This window comes from Aedes albopictus, chromosome 3 (assembly GCF_035046485.1).
Source record: "Aedes albopictus strain Foshan chromosome 3, AalbF5, whole genome shotgun sequence".
Taxonomy (NCBI): Eukaryota; Metazoa; Arthropoda; class Insecta; order Diptera; family Culicidae; genus Aedes; species Aedes albopictus.
In genome coordinates, this window is record NC_085138.1 from 356,943,194 (window position 1) to 356,953,131 (window position 9,938).

The following is a 9,938-nucleotide window of genomic DNA, read 5'->3' on the forward strand; positions in this document are numbered from 1 at the left end:
AAAAAGGATCTGCCGTCAATAATAACACAATATTTCAAAAACCAATACCCTTCAAGAATATCTAGGGGTCCAAAGAAAAATACAAGAATATGAAAAAAACATACATTGAAAAAATATTACGAAATTATATTGTTTTGAGAATTTCCATGAAAAATGGCCATTTTTCAAAAAATGCCCTGGCGGAACCTATAAATGATTTTTTTTTTATAAAATCCAAAGGTTCTACAAAAGTGCTTTATATATACATATCTTATGAAAGTTGACTTGTTTCCCAGAAGTCCTCCGAGTGTTTCACCATTCGTTGGACATTCCTCCAAGGAAAGAGGGTTCCTTAGCTTTATAAGAAGCTGTCCATAAACTAAAGTGGCCACATATTGGGTCATCCCAGATCACCCACCCTCTTCCCAAGTAATTTGTTTAAGTCAAATATACTGGAAGAGGTTCTTAAAAGCATCATAAAACCAAAATAGGAGGTATTCGGTTTTATGAGCTTGAGCTTGATTGACCGCCCGTGGATGCTACTCCAGTATCGTCAGACCAGTAACACTCACACAAAGAACCAATGAAATATCTGCCGTGAACTAGCAGGCATCTTTAGTGTGTGAGTGTTGGTGATCTTCTATTTTTAGGCGACAATGATGCCTGCCACGTTTGGTTGCAGGTCAATGTGGGGACCGAATATACCTCTGCGTCTGCACAAATTCATGCGGATATTGGAGTGTTGGTGGGATGTGGTTAGCAAAGAGTGTTTATTACTCTGAAAGATAATGTGGTACAGTTCGCTTGATTGCATAACTCGTAGGCGTTATCTGATAGATTGACACTGTGCTGTGAAATTTGGAAAGAAGGGCAACGGTCTGTTCAACCCGTTTCTGTTCTAACGATGGCTATGGACATGTGAATATACATGAATTGTACATATAGAGAGGAGGGAGAAAGTATATAGGGAGAAACAAAGTAGAAGGAAAGGAAAGGGCCAGGGATTGAACCCAGGACTTTCTGCATACGAATCAGAAGCAGTAGCCGCTAGACCACCAAGCCCGTCTAGACCAAAATAGAAGGTGTTCGGTTTTATAACGGTTTTACAGAACTAATTTGTATCAAAATGTTATTTGGGTAGACTTGTAGAGGAACAATATTTATTAAGTAATTACAGTACAGCGAATTTTTTTTTTTCAAAAAGTTCGTCAGGACAAGCTCTAAACCAGTGGTCACCAAACTGCGGCCCGCGGGCCGCATGCGGCCCTAGAGAAGGTTTAGTGCGGCCCGCGATCTGATTTTCGAATATATTAGAAAGATTTCAAAAACTAAAAGCAGACACTTTTATCAAAGCCCTTTTAAGAAGTAAAGAATTAATTCCCAAGCAAAAGATACAAATAAACAAAAATCTATTTTAAATCAGTATAGTTAACTTTAAAAATATTTTTTATCTGCAACATTATTATGCCCAAAAAATATAAAAAGTCATATATTTTGACTCTAAAACATTATTCTGATGAATATAAAGGATGACTTGTACGTCGAAGTTAAACCTTCTATTAAAATTTTATCAAAATAAATTTTGAAATGCCTTGCGGCCCGCAGCCTTCTTGTGAAATTCAATTGTGGCCCGCGTAGACAGTACGCCTGAGGACCACTGCTCTAAACATTACTTTTCAAATTTTCTTCATACTAAAGTTTGCTTCTGAAACCCTCAGCTATCACATGCAGGGGAAACTTTTTTAAATATCATGTGCAATTTTGGAACACCCTAATGCATAAACATTGGTGAGCTTGTTTCATACAATTACTTTATTACGAGAATTATTATTCATCTTAAGACATTTTTGGCAGAACATTAAGGCTGCAACGTACCTAGTTCATTGGTAACAATTTAGCCATCTCCGAGTAGAAAATCAAAGAAAGTATGATATGGGTAACTGTAGTTATACCGATTTGAACCCTAAGGTTTTAAATACCAAGCTCTCACTCACAAAGAATAACAATGTTGCACTGGTAATCGCGTCCCCTCCATCGCACACCCATCAAATTATCCTCCATGACCAAACACATTCCATCAAAGCTGCACAACCTACCAACCAATCGTCTAGCCCTAGGAGGGCTTGTGAACCCAACAATGTAACGAGTCATGCCAAATCAATTTCCATATTACTCAACGTGCTCAACCAAACGGTGAACAGTTGTTTGGTTCACCGTTTCTAGCAGTGGCAGCAACAGCCCTCATCTCACAAGATTTGCCCATAGCTGGCAGAAAATCACTGGCCGCTCGCTCCGGACCTGACGTAATAAAATTGTACCTCTTTAAGACTCAATCAGCGGGATCTCTTATTACCACCCGATCGGGGTCTTGGCGCGAGCTAGCCACCGTACCGCACTGCACCCCGTCGTCGTTAATGGTGGATTAACGTACAGTCGAAGGTACTCTCATAAGGGTCATAAAACTCCAAAGTTTAATGCAAAGTGGTCGACTTCTGTGCGGTGGAAGCTGCTGCGGTTACGACTGCTGACTGCGATCTCGAAAAAACGATCTTTAAACACCTTCACTACGGCGTGGCCTGGTGTGTAGTTGAGCCCAACAGAGACTTTACGAGGCTGTTATTACCAGCAAATGAGGTCCATACGGTGCTGCGGTGCTCGCACGACTCGTACGTACGGTTGATTATGGTGTGCCAAAGCGGAGCCGGCTTTCTAGTGCTTTTGTGTACCGAGAGCTGACTACTTTAGCCCCGGTACGGTCAGTTAGTTTTGTGCAAACATGTCCATCCGCAATGGGTGGCTGAGGACGACGTCGACGGTTTCCACGGAGTCAAACTGGAAAACTGTGTTTGCTGTTGTACCATTGCAGTCTAAAGATAGAAGTTTATGGAATGACCATTTGAGGAAGCAGTAGTTACGACAACTTTGTGGGCAATTAACGCTGAGCCTTACGCAGTACAGTTTGAACCACGAATATGATCAGAAACCTTTTAAACCTAGAATCTCAAATTTATGTTCTTTAACTTCTTGGCAATTAGTACATGTTCGACTGTTGTCGTATTATCTTAATAATTCATTAACCTTCTTACTCATTATAAAGCCAAAATCCACCAAAAAGAATCCCCTTGAAGACATCTTAATTGAACATAATCTTCTCCAACATACCGCCCCCAGAGAAATGTCTTCGGAAGATACTAATTTACCCTCATGCTTCATCCGACACCCAGATTGCATATCTCGGAGTCCCGCTCGTTCCACTCGGGTTGATTTCCCTCCAGGTTGGTCGGTCATGAATTATTCACATCCTCCACCTGGCACCTCCCTCCATCCCTCCTCGCCACCAAAATAAAGACCAAGAAAGCGTTTCCCGGTTCCGACACCACACCAGAAGTTTCGATGAGGGGCGAGCGAGTGTAACGCCCTCTCCCCTGGAGTACAATTGAGCTGGCACGATAAACACCAGTCGATGCGATGCGGTACCCAACCGAGACCGGCAAATTCACGCACGGTTGAAGTCATGACTCAGCCATTAAGTGGTGCCGCCGGCCGGTTCCTCCCTCCCTCCCGCAAACCTTCTCAACCGAAACGCGCGCACTTCATCGTTCAAGTCCAACAAACCCCGGGACCGAGACGGTAACGGCGACGGCAACGACGACGATAAGCATAGTTGATGAGCAAGCGAGCGAACGAGTTCACTGGTTCGGAAAGCCATGTGATGCCAACAACCAACCAACAGGAGTGTCGGGGTAGCTGGTTAAGCTAATTATTAACATCTCACGGTGCTTCTTCCCCCCTGTGGGTTTGTCTCTCCACGCGCTGGTACTCTACGGCGGAGCAGATACATGTGCGCGCGGAAGAGGGTACTTGTGCGACCGAGGAAACATTGTTGCATCTGCCGTATCTTTGCTGCAGGGCTGGGAGCGAGTGTGCTGCAACTGTTTAACAGCTTATTAAAAGTTGTTCAAAAACTGTTCTAAAAACTGTTCAACAGTTGCCTAGAAACTGACCAACAGCTACCTAGAAACTGTTCAACAGCTGCCTAGAAACTGTGCAATAGCTTCCTGAAAAATGTTCAACTGCTTCCTACAAGCTTCTCAACAGCTTCCTAGAAGTTTCTAAACAGCTTCTTAGGAGCTTCTCAACAACTTCGTAGAAGCTGCACAACAGCTCCATAGGAGCTGATCAACAGCTCCATAGAAGCTGCTCAACAGCTTCATAGAAGTTGCTCAACTGCTTCCTAGAAGCTGCTCCAAAACTGCATAGAAGCTGCTTAACAGTTTCCTAGAAGCCGCTCAACAGCTGCCTAGAAGCTGTCAAACAGCTGCATAGCCCTTTCGTGACGGAGCGCAAAAAAGAGAATTCTCCATACAAATTGCTTAACTTTGGCTCTCCACAACTCTTAGATTTCCCAAAAAAAAGCAATACTTATTTTTCCTCATTTGAAAGAACTACTCTTTATCTTTTGAATTCTAGCGTTGACTACGTAGATAGAACGGAAATGAAAAATATGCGACAGATAAAACTTTTTCATGTTTTGCCGATTTTGCCCACTTTTTGTTTACCTTGTTGTGGTAAATTTTACAGGCAACGTAAACAAAAGTTTGTTTTCACACATACTAGTATAAGTAATGGATGAATTAGTGGAACAATTTACATCATATAAAACAAAGTCTAAACAGATGAAAAAAATATGCAAAACTGTTATCGCTCAACAACACAATTGTGCTGGTTCGTGAAAGGTATAGAAGCTGTCAAAAGCTTCCTAGACAATATTAACAGTTTCCTGAACGTTGTTGAACAGCTTCTCAAAAGCTATACAACAGCTTTCTAGAATCTGTTCAACAGTTTCCTAGAAGCTACTCATCAGCTTCCATGCTTTTGGTAATCTCAGTCATTTGTTTTTCTGAATCGTTCCTAGCCCTGCCTCCTCTGAAAGAAGGTTCTTGGACAGGCCCCCAAGTCCCCTTTCGGAGAAGGAGAAACTTTCGCATGAGGTTCTTGTCTGATTGATGCACTCTCCCAGCGCAACGTCGTCCACAAACTAAGTTGATGCGGTGAGGCCTCCTCCCCCGGGGAGCAGCAGCAGCATTAAATTGCATGTGAAACAGATTATTTCACCATTTATCTTCTCGCGGGAACACACACTCGGTAATTGGCTTGATACCGGTTGGTGTGTGGTGGCAGCTGCAATGTAACCCCCATCAGCTGGATTCGCATCGTCGAAAGTGTGAACCGGAGCGGGGCGTTGAAATCTCCGGTGGTGTGGTGTACTCTAATTAAAACATTTTTCATTCCGTGTCTGAGGTACGTTTGGAAGAATTAATTACCCACTACTGGTGGTACAACCACGGACCACCCTACACCGCACCGCCGAGGTGTTCGGGTTTGGGTCGATCGAGTCGCTGCCCTACGGTCAATTCATTGACAGCCGCTCTCATACATATTATCTAACTTGTGTCACGCAGACAAGCGCTGAACTGAGGCAAACCGGCTCGTCGTCGGTGGAAAAAGTATCACATTTTAAATAGCCGCCGGGCAGCAATCGGGGTCTTGTTGCCTATTATGTTACGGCTTGTTTGCAATTGCGGCGATGTACAACTCAACTATAGCTCTGCGCTCCACTGGGTACCCCTACCGCACCCGCGCCGCCGTCCTCCGAAGCTGGGTCAAGCCCGGCGAAACTAATTAGATTAATACGATTGAATCAGAGAAATATCAAATTACACACTCTCCAAGCTGGTTCGTCCGGTTAGTGCAACTGTGTTGTATAGTGTAGTGGACTGAACTATTATAGTGATACCCATAAGTGGAGAAACAACACGCGAAATTGAGCCGGGTCAGCGATTTGTAACATTGCCAGCTTCGGATTTTGTTGGCGTGGAACCGGTTTGTAAGTTGACAGACAATTATCTCTGGAGCCTGCTTATGGAAAACAATTGTCGATGTTGTTGAATTTCCTACATCTACAACTAGGGATTACTGATAGGATTCCTGTAGGAACACCCAAATGATACTTAAGAGTTCAAAGTGGTATAAGTACAGTTACCTATTTTACACAATTCTGAGTTTCTACTCGAAAATGTCTAAATGGATACCGATAAATTAGGGCCTATATAGCCACAGCAGGGGGTATTCTGCATGACAATGCTGAGGATGACGGGTTCGATTCCCGGTCGGTCCAGGCACGTTTTTTAGAGGAAATTTTCTTGACATCCTGGGATAAATGGTATCTTCGTGCCTGCCACACGATATAAACATGCAGTTAATAACTGTGAAAGTACTTATAGAACACTACTAAAGCAGGCTTTGTCCCAGTTGGGACGTTACGTCAAGAGGAAGTTGAAACAATAGGAAGCAATCAGTGAAGTACTAGATTGAAAGTAGTGAGCTGAATTTTTGTATGGTGAGATGATCAGTTCTCCATTTCTGCAATGAAATGATGCAAACAACGTGGGTTATATGGTTTCTTGCCTAATTTGATGCTGTTTAGAGTGTCCTTCCCGGGACGTCCCGGGACAAGAATTCCCGGGATTTGAATGATTTCGGGATTTCCCAATCCCGGGATATAATTTTGGAAATCCCGACAATCCCGGGAATCCCGGAATGAAGATCATTCGTAGCTAAAACTGCCAAATATCCAAGCAAAACCTTGTTTTCACTTTTGGAATTTTATCGATTTTCTCACATACTACCCATTGGGCTTTGGACACTAGGTTATACATAAGAAAACATTCACGACAAATTTGGTTTTATCTCTCTCTCTCTTCTTGGCGTAACGTCCCCACTGGGACTAAGCCTGCTTCTCAGCTATGAGCACTTGCACAGTTATTAACTTAGAGCTTCCTCTGCCAATGACCATTTTGCATGTGTATATCGTGTGGTAGGCACGAAGATACTCTATGTCCAAGGAAGTCAAGTAAATTTCCTTTACGAAAAGATCCTGGACCGGCTGGGAATCGAACCCGTCACCCCCAGCATGGTCATGCTGGATACCCACGCCTTTACAGCTGTGGCTATATGGGCCCTTGGTTTTATATAATGCCTTAAAATTAAATTTTCAATTATACTGGTTTATTCAGTGGCGGTAAGAACTAACTGGACGTGACCCAAATATTATATTACATTGTAATGTTTGGAAACCTGAGTCCAAACTTGTACTATATTATGTGAATTATCCGATTTTTTTAGAAGAGAATTCATGAATCTCAAAAATGAGTACAACGTCTTTAAAATTATTCAAAAACCGCAATTGCAAAAAAAGCCAAACTTCTGTATTGAAATATTCATAAAACTATGAGTTAAAAAGATTCCCTAAAATTGCAATGAGGTTGAACAGATGCGTTTTTTTACAATGCACCAAAAATACAAACATCATCCGTAGCGATATTGGAGGGATTATGATGCTTTTTCCACTCAAAATATAAGATATCTGTAGAAAATTAACTTGCAATAAATTAGCCACTAAAGAGTTGAAAACAGACATTTCTTGGTGAACTTAACATTGATTCTTTATTTCTTTTTATAGATGATTTTTTACATAGAATAATGGTTCATTACATTGTACAATAATTGGACAAAATGGCTTATAATGAAAACAAAATATAAATGTGTTAAATAAATAATAATATTTGAACTGCACTAGAGCAAAACAAAACAAATTTCTAGGGTTTTATTGAAATTAAAAAAAAAATCCCGGGATTAGCTGAGTATATTGTTTCGAATCCCGGGACAAGAAAATTGGCCGGGAAATGGACACTCTAATGCTGTTTGAGCAAAAGTTTGGGTAACTGTGTTGTTGAAGTTGCAAGAAATAAATAATACAACAATACAGTTACCCAAACTTTTGCTCAAACAGCATCAAATTAGGCAAGAAACCATATAACCCACGTTGTTTGTACCATTTCATTGCAGAAATGGAGAACTGATCATCTCACCATACAAAAATTCAGCTCACTACTTTCAATCTAGTACTTCACTGATTGCGTCCTATTGAAGAACTAAGTACGTTACAGCCTAATGTGCTGCCAAAAATCAACTTAAATGATTCGTGTAATAAAATAATTGCAAGGAACGAAAAATCTCATATCTCCACGATTGTCTTTTTTGGAATTAATAATTGTGTAATAGAATTCATTGTCGATGTGATCTAACAAAACAATACTTAATATTTAGGAGAAAATCCTGTAAGGATCTCTGATAGAACTCCTGGAGGAATCTATTAATATACTACCATAGACATCTATGAGGAGGGGTCTCCAGATAGCCTAGTGGTTAAAGCTATGGATCACCAATCCGGAGACAGCGGGTTCGATTCCCGTTCCGATCGGGAAATAGTAGATCATTGTACTAGCTTCACAATATATAAATTCAAGCAATGGCTAGCAAAGAAAGCCCTTCAATTAATAACTGTGGAAGTGCACAAAGGACACTAAGTTGAAGTGAGGCAGGCCTAGTTCCAGTGGGAATGTTGAGTCACAAAGAAGAAGACATCTATGAGGAAATACCCAAATGAATCTGTAATTTCAGCATGAATCTCTGAAGGAGTTGCTGGAAGATGTCAAGCAAGTCTCTAAAATATTTTCTGTAGAAATCTCTGAAGTATTTCCAAAATGCATTTCAAGAAACTTCCCTACAGGAAATTCTGAAGGGATTCTATTTTGTCTTTATTATTGATGAGATTTTCATTTCTAGGTTGGTTCATTTCTGGAATAGATGTTGACCATCACGGAAAAGATCCTTCAGAGAGGATCCTCCAAATCATTCAATTTCGTCACAACTCGAAGATAACTCGAAAGCTTCTTATTTTTTGAGTAACATGTCTCGTTTTCCGAGTTTTCAAACTGGACGGCCATCCTATTTATATTAATAATTTGAATATTGAAGCAATCCTGAGACGAATCACTTTACATGAAGGATGTCCTAAGGAAACTCTTGGACTAACCCTGAAATATGCATACAAGAATCGTGGAACAGCATCTGCCTGAATTGCTGGGTGAATTTCTGAAGAAATTGGAAGATGCATTTCTGATTCTTAGAATTCCTAGATGAATCTCTCAAGTAATTTCAAAATAAATTTCTGGAGAGCCTCCTGGAGAATTTTTGAAAGAATTTACGAATAAAAATCTATCTTAATTATCTCTGAAGTAATTCCAGCATGAACGTTTGGTGAAATATCTACCAATATATTTTATACAAATAGGGTAAAACACTAGACTTCGCCCCTCTAAAATTCTGCTCTAATCTTCACCACTTCATACATAAAAAATGGAATTTGTATGGAGGGGTCGAAGACTAGAGCAGTGGCGAAGTCTAGTGCTTTTACCCTACCCCTGAAGGTATTCTGAAGAAATCTCTGAAAGAATCCCGTAGATATCCCTGAAGTTATTTCAGATGGAATCTTTGGAGAAAATCCTGAAGAAATCCCTGATAGATTTTCTGAAAAATCTATCAATATACTATCGTAGATATCTATGAGGAGATACTGAAGTGAATATATGATATAATCCCGAGCAGAGATAAAGTACTGACGATCAAAACGTGATATTGGTTGGATTGATACAAGAAGTAAACGTACTGAAAAAATAGCAAAAAAATGTTCTTGAACTTCTGACCAACAGCAAAATTTGATATTTGAAGATCAACCAAATAGCTCGCTGCTATTGGTTAGCTCTCAAAAGAGCTAAATATGATATGCTGATGTTGGAGTGAATTTCAGTTATTATTTTAAGTACTTTTATGTCTTATGTCAAACAAACCAATATCACTTTATGATCTCCATATCAAAATACGCTTTTATTGAGTTTTTTTCCTCTGCTCGGGAAGTCAGTATTAATATCTGAAGGAATTTATGGGAGAATCTCTTAAGGGATCCCTGGATGAATATCTGAATGCATTCCTTGAGAAATTCTCTAAAGGAATTCCTGCAAATAGTATTTCCAAAATGCATTTCAAGAAACCTCCTT